Raw genomic sequence first — 11,326 nt, forward strand, 5'->3', positions numbered from 1 at the left:
ACGGCGAAACCAAGGTGGCGGAACTAGCCCGATTATTAAGGGCAAACTCAGCTAACGGCAAGAAGGTCACCCAATCATCCTGATCAGCAGAGACAAAACACCTCAAATAAGCCTCCAAAGTCTGATTAGTTCGCTCCGTCTGTCCATTAGTTTGAGGATGGAAAGCAGACGAAAACGACAAGTCAATGCCCATCCTACTACAAAAGGATCGCCAGAATCTGGAAACGAACTGGGATCCTCTGTCTGACACAATATTCTCAGGGATGCCGTGCAAACGAACCACGTTCTGGAAAAACACAGGAACCAGATCGGAAGAGGAAGGCAGCTTAGGCAAAGGAACCAAATGGACCATCTTGGAGAAGCGATCACATATCACCCAGATAACAGACATGCTCTGAGACACCGGAAGATCAGAAATGAAATCCATGGAGATATGTGTCCAAGGTCTCTTAGGGACAGGCAAGGGCAAGAGCAACCCGCTGGCACGAGAACAGCAAGGCTTAGCTCGAGCACAAGTCCCACAGGACTGTACAAATGACCGTACATCCCTAGACAAGGAAGGCCACCAAAAGGATCTGGCCACCAGATCTCTGGTGCCAAAAATTCCTGGGTGACCTGCCAACACCGAGGAATGAACCTCGGAAATGACTCTGCTGGTCCACTTATCAGGCACAAACAGTCTGTCAGGTGGACAAGAATCAGGCCTATCAGCCTGAAATCTCTGCAACACACGTCGCAGATCTGGAGAAATAGCTGACAAGATAATACCATCCTTAAGAATACCAACAGGTTCAGCGACTCCAGGAGCATCAGGCACAAAGCTCCTGGAAAGAGCATCGGCCTTCACATTCTTTGAACCTGGTAAATACGAGACAACAAAGTCAAATCGGGAGAAAAACAATGACCAGCGGGCCTGTCTAGGATTCAGGCGTTTAGCAGACTCGAGATACATCAGATTTTTGTGATCAGTCAAGAACACCACACGATGCTTAGCACCCTCGAGCCAATGACGCCACTCCTCAAATGCCCATTTCATGGCCAACAACTCCCGATTGCCCACATCATAATTTCGCTCCGCAGGCGAAAACTTCCTAGAGAAAAAGGCGCAAGGTCTCATAACAGAGCAACCAGGGCCTCTCTGCGACAAAACGGCCCCTGCTCCAATCTCTGAAGCATCCACCTCAACTTGAAAGGGAAATGAGACATCAGGCTGGCACAAAACAGGCGCCGAAGTAAACCGACGTTTCAACTCCTGGAAAGCCTCCACGGCAGCAGGAGCCCAATTAACCACATCGGAGCCCTTCTTGGTCATATCCGTCAAAGGTTTCACAATGCTAGAAAAGTTAGCGATAAAACGACGGTAGAAGTTAGCGAAACCCAAGAACTTCTGAAGACTCTTAACTGACGAGGGCTGAGTCCAATCAAGAATAGCTCGGACCTTGACTGGGTCCATCTCCACAGCAGAAGGGGAAAAAATGAACCCCAAAAAGGGAACCTTCTGTACACCAAAAAGACACTTTGAGCCCTTGACAAACAAAGAATTTTCACGCAAAATTTTAAAGACCATCCTGACCTGCTCCACATGCGAGTCCCAATACAACCAAATCATGCATTTTATGTGGAACGAGAAAACGTATCACCTCGCGGTGTTCAGGAGTCATGCACATGGTAACCTGTGTCCAATACTGCGGCTTATTTTCTGCCAATGGCGTAGCATCAATACCCCTAAGAGGGATAGGATTTTCTAATGGTTCAAGAATAAAACCACAGCGCTTAGCAAATGAGAGATCCATAAGACTCAGGGCAGCACCTGAATCTACAAACGCCATGACAGGATAAGATGACAGTGAGCAAATCAAAGTTACAGACAGAATAAACTTAGGATGCAAATTACCAACGGTGACAGGACTAACAACCTTAGATATACGTTTAGAGCATGCTGAGATAACATGTGTAGAATCACCACAGTAGTAGCACAAGCCATTCCGGCGTCTATGAATTTTCCTCTCATTTCTAGTCAGGATTCTATCACATTGCATCAAATCAGGTGTCCGTTCAGACAACACCATGAGGGAATTTGCGGTTTTTCTATCACATTGCATCACATCAGGTGTCTGTTCAGACAACAACATGAGGGAATTTGCGGTTTTGCGCTCCCGCAACCGCCGGTCAATTTGAATAGCCAGGGACATGGTATCATTCAGACCTGTGGGAATAGGAAAACCCACCATAACATTCTTAATGGCCTCAGAAAGGCCATTTCTAAAATTAGCGGCCAGTGCACACTCGTTCCAATATGTCAGCACGGACCATTTCCGAAATTTTTGGCAATACACCTCAGCCTCGTCCTGGCCCTGAGACATAGCCAGCAAGGCTTTCTCTGCCTGAATCTCAAGATTGGGTTCCTCATAAAGTAAACCGAGCGCCAGAAAAAACGCATCAATATCAGCCAATGCCGGATCTCCTGGCGCCAACGAAAAAGCCCAATCCTGAGGGTCACCCCGTAAGAATGAAATAACAATTTTTACTTGTTGAGCAGAGTCTCCAGACGAACAAGGTTTCAGGGACAAAAATAATTTACAATTATTCCTGAAATTCCTAAACTTAAATCGGTCTCCTGAAAACAGTTCAGGAATCGGAATCTTGGGTTCAGACCTAGGATTTCTGGTAACATAATCTTGTATACCCTGCACACGAGCGGCAAGCTGGTCCACACTTGTAATCAAGGTCTGGACATTCATGTCTGCAGCAAGCTTAAGCCACTCTGAGGTAAAGGGGAAAAGAAAAAAAAAATGAGAGAGGGAAAAAAAAACCTCAAAATTTTCTTTCTTATAATCCCACTTCTGCAATGCATTAAACATTTAATACTGGCCTGGCATACTGTTATGACCCCAGTGGACAGGGTCTCAGAGGAATGTGTAAGTCTGCAAGATACAAAAATCCAGCTCATAGGGCTGTGGTAACTGGGTTGACCAAATAGCTACTCCTAACGCCAACACTAGAAGTAGCCGGGGATCATGCCTACGGTGATCGCTAGATGACTCGCGCCAGCCGGAGAATCTAACTACCCCTAGGAGAAGAAAACAAAGACCTCTCTTGCCTCCAGAGAAAGGGACCCCAAAGCAAGATACAAGCCCCCCCACAAATAATAACGGTGAGGTAAGAGGAAATGACAAACACAGAAATGAACCAGGTTTCAGCAAAGAGAGGCCAGCTTACTAATAGCAGAATATAGCAAGATAACTTATCTGGTCAACAAAAACCCTATAAAAATCCACGCTGGAGATTCAAGAACCCCCGAACCGTCTAACGGTCCGGGGGGAGAACACCAGCCCCCTAGAGCTTCCAGCAAAGGTCAGGATACAGATAGGAACAAGCTGGACAAAAATACCAAACAAAACAAAAGCAAAAAACAAAGAAGCAGACTTAGCTTGAAAAACAGGAACCAGGATCAGAGGACAAGAGCACAACAGATTAGCTCTGATTTCAACGATGCCAGGCATTGAACTGAAGGTCCAGGGAGCCTATATAGCAACGCCCCTGAACTAACGGCCCAGGTGAGGATATAGGAAAAGACAGACGCTCCAGAGTCAAATCACTAATGACCACTAGAGGGAGCAAAAAGCAAAATCACAACACAAAACACTATGTGTGATGCGAGTCACTATAGTAAATGTTAGCCCCAGAAGTGGAGAGAAAGACTACAATAACAGTAAGAAATAATATACACCACTTACTGAATAAGTAAAAGGAGGTCAAACAATCTGAGGTCAGGTCCAGGAAATGGCGCAGTACAGCAAAGAGAAATCAGAGACTAAATCCAATTTACTAGCTGAGTTCAGAAAAACCAGAAAGACAAGACAGTTTACAAGGAGCAGGCACAAGAGAAGTCAGGTCACAAGCAAAGAGTCTAAGTTTAGGAAGGGAATAAAGTCAGGCTGGGTCAGGCACAGATCACAGAGAGGTCAGTCTTATACAGGCAGCAGCAAGTGTACAATTGACACTGGATGGAGGAGCCAGCAGGCTTAAGTAGAGGACTACTCAAGGAAAGTGAACACAGATGATTGCAGCACAGACTCAGCATGGATCAGTCTTACACAGTCAACAGCAAGTGTACGATTGACACTGGATGGAGGAGCCAGCATGCTTAAGTAGAGGACTAATCAAGGAAAGTAGTGAGGAAGACAGAGCAGGGGGAATAAACTCCTTCAACAATGACTTGTGGAACACATTAGGAATACGGAAAGACCGAGGGAGTTTTAAGCGGAAGGCAACTGGATTGACCACCTCCAGAATTTCATACGGACCAATGAATCTAGGACCCAACTTCAGCGAGGGCATCTTCAATGTAATATTCTTAGAGGATAACCATACATTAACTCCCACTTTGAAGGTGGCCCCTGATGAGCTCCTCGTATTGGCCTTCCACTGCTGCCAATACTGAACCACCCCAATGTTCTTTTTAACCTTCCTCCAGACATCCCCCAGCTCTTGAATGGTGACATCCACCCCAGGACACCCGGAACTTATCCTGGAGAACTCACCAAAATGAGGATGAATCCTGTAATTATAGAAAAACGGCGAGGTCCCCATGGACTGATTAACCCGACTGTTAAAAGAAAACTCAGCCAGAGGAAGAAATGATGACCATTTCTCCTGCTGATCAACGAAAAAATACCTTAAAATTGGCTTCAAAGACTGATTTGTCCTCTCTGTCTGACCGTTAGTTTCAGGGTGATAAGCAGAGGAAAAGGACAAATCAATCCCCATTTTTCTGCAGAAAGACCTCCAAAATCTAGAGTTGAATTGTACACCCCTATCCAATACAATATGTAACAGAATCCTATGCAATTGTGCCACATCAATAATAAACAGTTTTGAGAGAGATTCAGCATTGGATAACCCAGGTAATGGGATGAAGTGAGCTTCTTTGCTGAAGCGATCTTCTGCCACCCAAATAGTAGTCATCCCCCCAGACAGCGGTAAATCTGAAATGAAATCCATGGACAAATGATTCCATGGTCTTTCTGGAATTGGCAAAGGAACCAATTCCCCGGCTGGCCGGCAATGCTGTACTTTGGCACGTGCATAAGTTTCACAAGCTGACACAAAATCTCTAATATCCTTATGCATGGTGGACCACCAAAACAGTCTCTAGCAACTGCCTTCGGGGTTGCAGTGACCCCTGGATGAACACTCAATACACAATCATGGAATCCTTGCAGAAGGCATAATCTGAGATACACAGGGACAAACAGCTTGCATTCAGGGGTATTGAAAGGAGCCAAGTACTGAGCAGTACGGATTCCAGGTTCCAGATCAGTGGAAACCATGACCACAACAATACCCTGAGGAAGAATGGAGGAAGGAGGTTCTGGAGGAGACACAGAATCAAGACCACGAGACAGGGTATCTGCCCAAACAAACAATTATCTCTCAACCTTTGCAGAACCAAACGGACATGTTTATAATGTGAATCCATGTTAGGTGAGAAAATTAGAATATCATCTAAATAAACCACAATAGATTTGCCAATATAATCAGAGAAAATATAATTCATAAAATTTTGAAAAACCGCAGCTGCATTCGTTAGACCAAAAGGCATAACGAGATTTTCAAAGACACTTTCAGATGGTAAAAATACTGTCTTCCGCTCATCAGCCTCACGAATCCGTATCAGATTATATGCCCCGCTGAGATCCAGTTTGGAAAACCATTTAGCCCCGGAAAGCTGATTATATTGATCGGGATTAAGTGGAAGCCGATAAGAATTTTTCATTGTTTAACTCTTGGAAATTGCCACTGGATGGAGGAGCTAGCATGCTTAAGTAGAGGACAAATCTAGGAAAGTTAACACAGATGATTGCAGCACAGACCAGCACAACCAAAACAGACTGACAGCTTCTACACAAAGTAACATAGAAGACAGGAACAGAATGGAGATCGTGACACTATGCTCTGAATGAGCATTTAATTTACACTAGACTGTGGACTGACTGACCATAGTCTTTATACTATTCTGTGAACTGACTGGCCACATCTACAGTAGACCTTGGACTGACGGATCAAAACTTTTAATCTAGTCTTTGGATGAATGATCACAGCATTTACATTAGTTTGAATACTGACTGATCAAAGCATTTGCACTTTTTTAAGGCCTTACTGACCTTGTCATTTTCACTAGATTTCGACTGCCTGACCACATTTCCAGTAAAGTTTGCACTGCCTGGATATAACATTTACACTAGTCTAAAGACTGAGTGACCACAGCATTTATGCTAGGTGTGGAATTTCTGAACACATTTCCAGTAGACCAGAAGACTATGGACTGAATGAACACAACATTTACACTAGAATGTGGACTAATAGACCACTTTTACAGTGGACTGTGGACTGGGGGACCAAAACTTTTACACTAGTTTATGGACTGACTGATCATAGCATTTACGCTAGGTGTGCATTGTCTGACCACATTTCCAGTAGACTGTAGTCTGACTATAACATTTATAGAATACTGTAGAATGACTTAACATAACATAAGCAGAAAACTATCAATAGACTGACCACAGGATTCACAATGAACTGACCACAGTCCTTATACCGGAAATAAATAATTTTGTCCCTAGTGTGTTATATTTTTCTTCGTGTATAGCATTTAGCAGGAACATATTATCACACATTTGTCTATTTACAGGTGACTGACGCCCAATGAGATGGTGGAACGTGAAATTTTTCCTTGTGGATTTCAAGAAGAGAAATAGAACAATCTCCTAACAGGTAATTAATATTCATATTAATTACTGATAATTTTAGGTTTAGGCATAAGTTCTAGGCCGGGGTGTAATAATACATTCCTGGTACATGGGAACATATTGTTTGTGTTTTTCACATGTATATCTTCTATACACAACTCCTAGTATAACACAACCATATTTCAGGTAGAGATGTAAGGAACATTTCTTCTCCTTATTCTCTGTCTTCTAAAATAAGAAAACGTTCTTCTATTTCATAGAATAGGCTTCTTATCAGCGGTGTAACATTCAATCTCTCGATTACAAGAGACTGATCTCATCATTTATGCTAGGCTGTGGCGCTACTGACCACAGCTTTTCCACTAGACTGTGGACAGACTAACAACATTTACTCTAGACTGTTGACCAACTGACCACAGCATTTCCTCTAGGCTTTGGATCGGCTAACAACCACATTTACGCTAGACTGTGAACCAACTGAACAAAGAATTTGCACTAGACTGTGTACTGACTGGCCACTTTTACATCAGAATGTGGACTGATGGACAAAAAGTTTTACAGTAGTCCATGGGCTGACTGTTTCAAGCACTGAAGGAGCACAGCATTTATTCTTGGTGTGGAATTCCTGGTCACATTTCTATTAGGCCAGAAGACTATGGACTGAATGTCCATAACATTTACACTAGACTGTGGACCGACTGACCACAGCATTTATACTAGATTGTGGACTGACTGACCACATCAATTACACTAGACTGTGGACAGACTGGCCAGATTTACAGTACACCTTGGTCTTAGAGACCAAAATTTTACACTAGTCTGTAGATCTCATAACAGGTAATTAACATTCCTATTAATTTCTGATAATCATTGGTATATGCATAAGTTCTAGGTCTGCCGAGATGTGTAACACCTTCCTGGTAGATCAGAATATACTGTTTTTGTTTTTCACATGTATGTCTTCCATACACAACTCATAGGATAACACAACCATATTTCAGGTACAGAGGTAAGGAACATTTCTTCCCCTTATCCTCTGTCTTCTAAAATAAGAAAATGTTCATATGTTTCATAGAATAGGCTTCTTATCAGCGGTGTACTAGACTGTAAAGCAAATGAACACACCATTTCCACTAGACTGTGGAATGACTAAGGGTACCATCTCACAGTGGCACTTTGGTCGCTACGACGGCACGATCGCTCCAGCGTTGCTCCATTATCGCTCCAGCGTCATAGACTGCAGTCACACTTCGCAATGCACGGCGCTGGAGCGATAATTTCATGACGTATTTGCGATGTAGAATCAGCACATGGAGGTGGAGAATATCGTGCACACCTTTGTTACACGATGCGATCATGCTGCCACAGCGGGACACTTGACGACGAAAGAAAGTTTCAAACAATCTGCTACGACGTACGATTCTCAGCGGGGTCCCTGATCGCAGTAGCGTGTCAGACACAGCGAGGTCGTAAGTATATCACTGGAACGTCACGGATCGTGCCGTCATAGCGATCAAAGTGCCGCTGTGAGATGGTACCCTAACAACAACATTTACACTAAACAGTTGACCGACTTACCACAGCATTTCCTTCAGACTGTGGATTGACTAACAACAACATTTACACTAGACTGTGATCCAACTGAACACAGAATTTACACTAGACTGTAGATTCACCACAGCAGTTAAACTAGATGGTAGACCCACTGGCGACATTATTCACACTAGACTGTGGACTAACTGGCCAATTTTACAGCAGAATGTGGACTGACAGACAAAAAGTTTAACACTAGTTCATGGGCTGACTTATCCAAGCATTTACAGTAGTCTAAGGACTGACCGAGCACATTATTTATGCTATGTGTGGAATTCCTGACCACATTTCCAGTAGACCAGAAGGCTATGGACTGAATCACCAGCTTTTATACAAGGCTGTGGACTGACTCACTGCAGCATTTATACTAGAGTGTGGATTGAATGGCCACATTTACAGTAGACCTTGGACAGACTGATCAAAACCTTTACTTTAGTCTGTGGATGAATGGATCAAATCATTTACATTAGTTTGATGACTGACTGGCCACATTGCCAGAAGAGTTTGTGCTGACTGACTACAGCATTTGCAATTGTTAAAAGACGTACTGACAGCATCATTTTCACTAGATTTACTAGATTTGGAGTGCCTGACCACAGTTCCAGTAAAGTTTGCACTGACTGACTATAACATTTACACTAGTCTAAGGACTGACTGACCACAGCATTTATACTAGGTGTGAAATTTCTGGGAAGGAATATAAACCAGCTCACCCGCGATGCAAGAACCAAACCTTGGGAGCACGGACCCGCTGTGTCCAAGCGTATAAAGTCCAAAAAACAAAAGAATGTCCAGCTTCACCGAGTCCATAAAAAAGAGTTTTCTTTATTCACAAACTTTAAACATGGAGGATACAGACTTTAGCACGAACCATATGGGTAAGAATCTCAAGGCGTTTCTGGAGACTAAGCTCCCGTAATCATGACAATCATGAAATTTCTGACCACATTTCCAGTAGACCAGAAGACTATGGTCTGAATGAACTCAACATTTACCCTAGAATGTGGACGGACAGACCACTTTTATAGTGGATTGTGGATTGACGGATCAAAACGTTTACACTAGCTTATGGACTGACTGACCATAGCATTTACGCTACTTGTGGATTGTCTGACCACATTTCCAGTAGACTGTAGTATGACTATCACATATTCAGAAGACTGTAGAATGACTGAACAAAACATCTCAGAAGAGAAGAGGCGCCAAATTGGAGTTTAGATTTTGCTGGAATGGTTTGAGGGTGCCATATCACATTGGCAGAACCCCTGACGTGCCAGAACAGCAGAACCCCCCATAAGTGATCCCATATTAGGAACTACACCTCTCAATGAATTCATCTAGGGGTGCAGTGATCATATTGACACCATGGGTGTGTCACAGAATTTTATACTATTGGGCAGTGAAGACAAAGCAACATTTTTACCACCAAAATTTTATTTAGCCAAAGATTTTACATTTTCACACAAGAAGTTGGTAAAAATTGCACAAGAATTTGTCCCACAATTTCGCTGAAAGTGGCAATTCCTCATATGTGGCTGTACAATACTACTTAGCCATACGTAGAGACTCGGGAGGAAAGGAGCGCTATTTGCCTATTCAAGTGAATGGGTCTGTGCACATGTCAGTGGGTGTCCACAGACCATGTGTCCGTGGGGCAAAACATGCTGACATGTCCGTTTTAAATGTCAGCACGGGCCACAAAATGTCCCGCACACGTGCATATGCATAACACACATAGATGTCATCTAGGTGACATGCATCAGCGCCAGAGAAGAAGCTTTACAGTAAGTGCTGTTCCCCGGCACTGGATGCTGAACACGGCTCTTATCATTCTCCCCTGCTCTGCCGGCGATAGGTGTCAGAATCAGCTGACACCCAGCGGCGATCGCCCGCCCACCGCCGTGAGTGTGGGTGATCGCGATGACGTAATATTCCGTCCTTAGTCAAATTGGCCCCAGTCACATGGACGAAATATTACGTCTGATGTCAGAAAGGGGTTAATTTGCGAAATGCCTCCTGCTCATATGTTGCTGCCAGATCACAATGTTCCCCCCTTGTACGCTGCCTTAAAGACAACATCCTTAAGGGATTGTAATTGACCAATAGCTTCTCTTTCTTTAAACGTTAATTTATCAAATTGGCGCCGTGTGGACAGTTTTTTTTTTAAATCTTCCGCTACCAGCTTGGTGATAATCTCCCCCGCAGGGCTAAGGGACAAGAGGGTAATCTTGTTGATCTGGGTAAAAGAGTTGAAGGAAACCCACCTTCTCGTGTAGGTGTTTGTTCCTCGACCAAGTCCAAAGAAGAGCCCTAAGAGCCTCTCTCTCAGCCCCACTTAAGGCATCCTGTCCGTGTTCACCCATGAATTGCAGTTTCTTTAAAATAAGTTTGCGTGAAAAAAGATGGAGGTCTTTTAGTGCTGCAAAATAATCAAAGGCATTAGTTGAAGAAAATGTTAGGCCTCTATTTAATACATGCAATTGAACTGTAGAGAGGGCATGATCAGATAGATTAATTACCTGTAGCCCCCCTTGGGACCTGGTATCCGACTGTATACCCATAAGCCCTTTCTTAGCATTTTGTCTCGTGTTTATTTTCTTGTTAGATTGAGTTCCCTCACTCTCTGTTTCAGGGCAGTCCTTTTTACCAGTATGATGATCTTCAAAAGATGTGGTGGATCAAATGGATGTTGAACGAGATCGTGAGAATGATTCGTTCCTATAAAAAGGACGTGATCGCTCATTCAGGTTTCTGCATTTATGTGTCCTATTGGACTGTTTATCATTTATATTTTGTTGGAATTTTTTGCCTTTGTTTGCTGGATCTCCTCAGACCATTTTTGCACCTCCACATCTATATCATTATTTGATTTCTTTAGTGCTTCTCCTGACATTTCACTCTTGATGGTTGGTTGAAGAATTTATATTTCAATTTTCATTTCCTTGAGTGAGTTAGAGTTCATCTCTTTAAGAAGTGTCATA

The 11,326-nt window shown here is 43.3% G+C and overlaps 1 long non-coding RNA gene across 1 annotated transcript in view; it reads right to left on the bottom strand.

Annotated features, from left to right (window-relative positions):
- The window catches only part of LOC143781144 (uncharacterized), a 51,248-nt gene extending 40,322 nt beyond the window's left edge, over positions 1-10,926 (bottom strand). Inside the window, exons 1-2 of the long non-coding RNA XR_013216588.1 lie at positions 10,865-10,926; positions 10,610-10,764 (exon numbers count right to left, since the gene is read on the bottom strand). This is a non-coding gene — a long non-coding RNA (uncharacterized LOC143781144). The remainder of the gene's footprint in view (positions 1-10,609; positions 10,765-10,864) is intronic.
- Between the last annotated feature and the right edge of the window lie 400 nt (positions 10,927-11,326).

The sequence above is a fragment of the Ranitomeya variabilis genome, chromosome 6 (assembly GCF_051348905.1).
Source record: "Ranitomeya variabilis isolate aRanVar5 chromosome 6, aRanVar5.hap1, whole genome shotgun sequence".
In the NCBI taxonomy this organism is placed as follows: Eukaryota; Metazoa; Chordata; class Amphibia; order Anura; family Dendrobatidae; genus Ranitomeya; species Ranitomeya variabilis.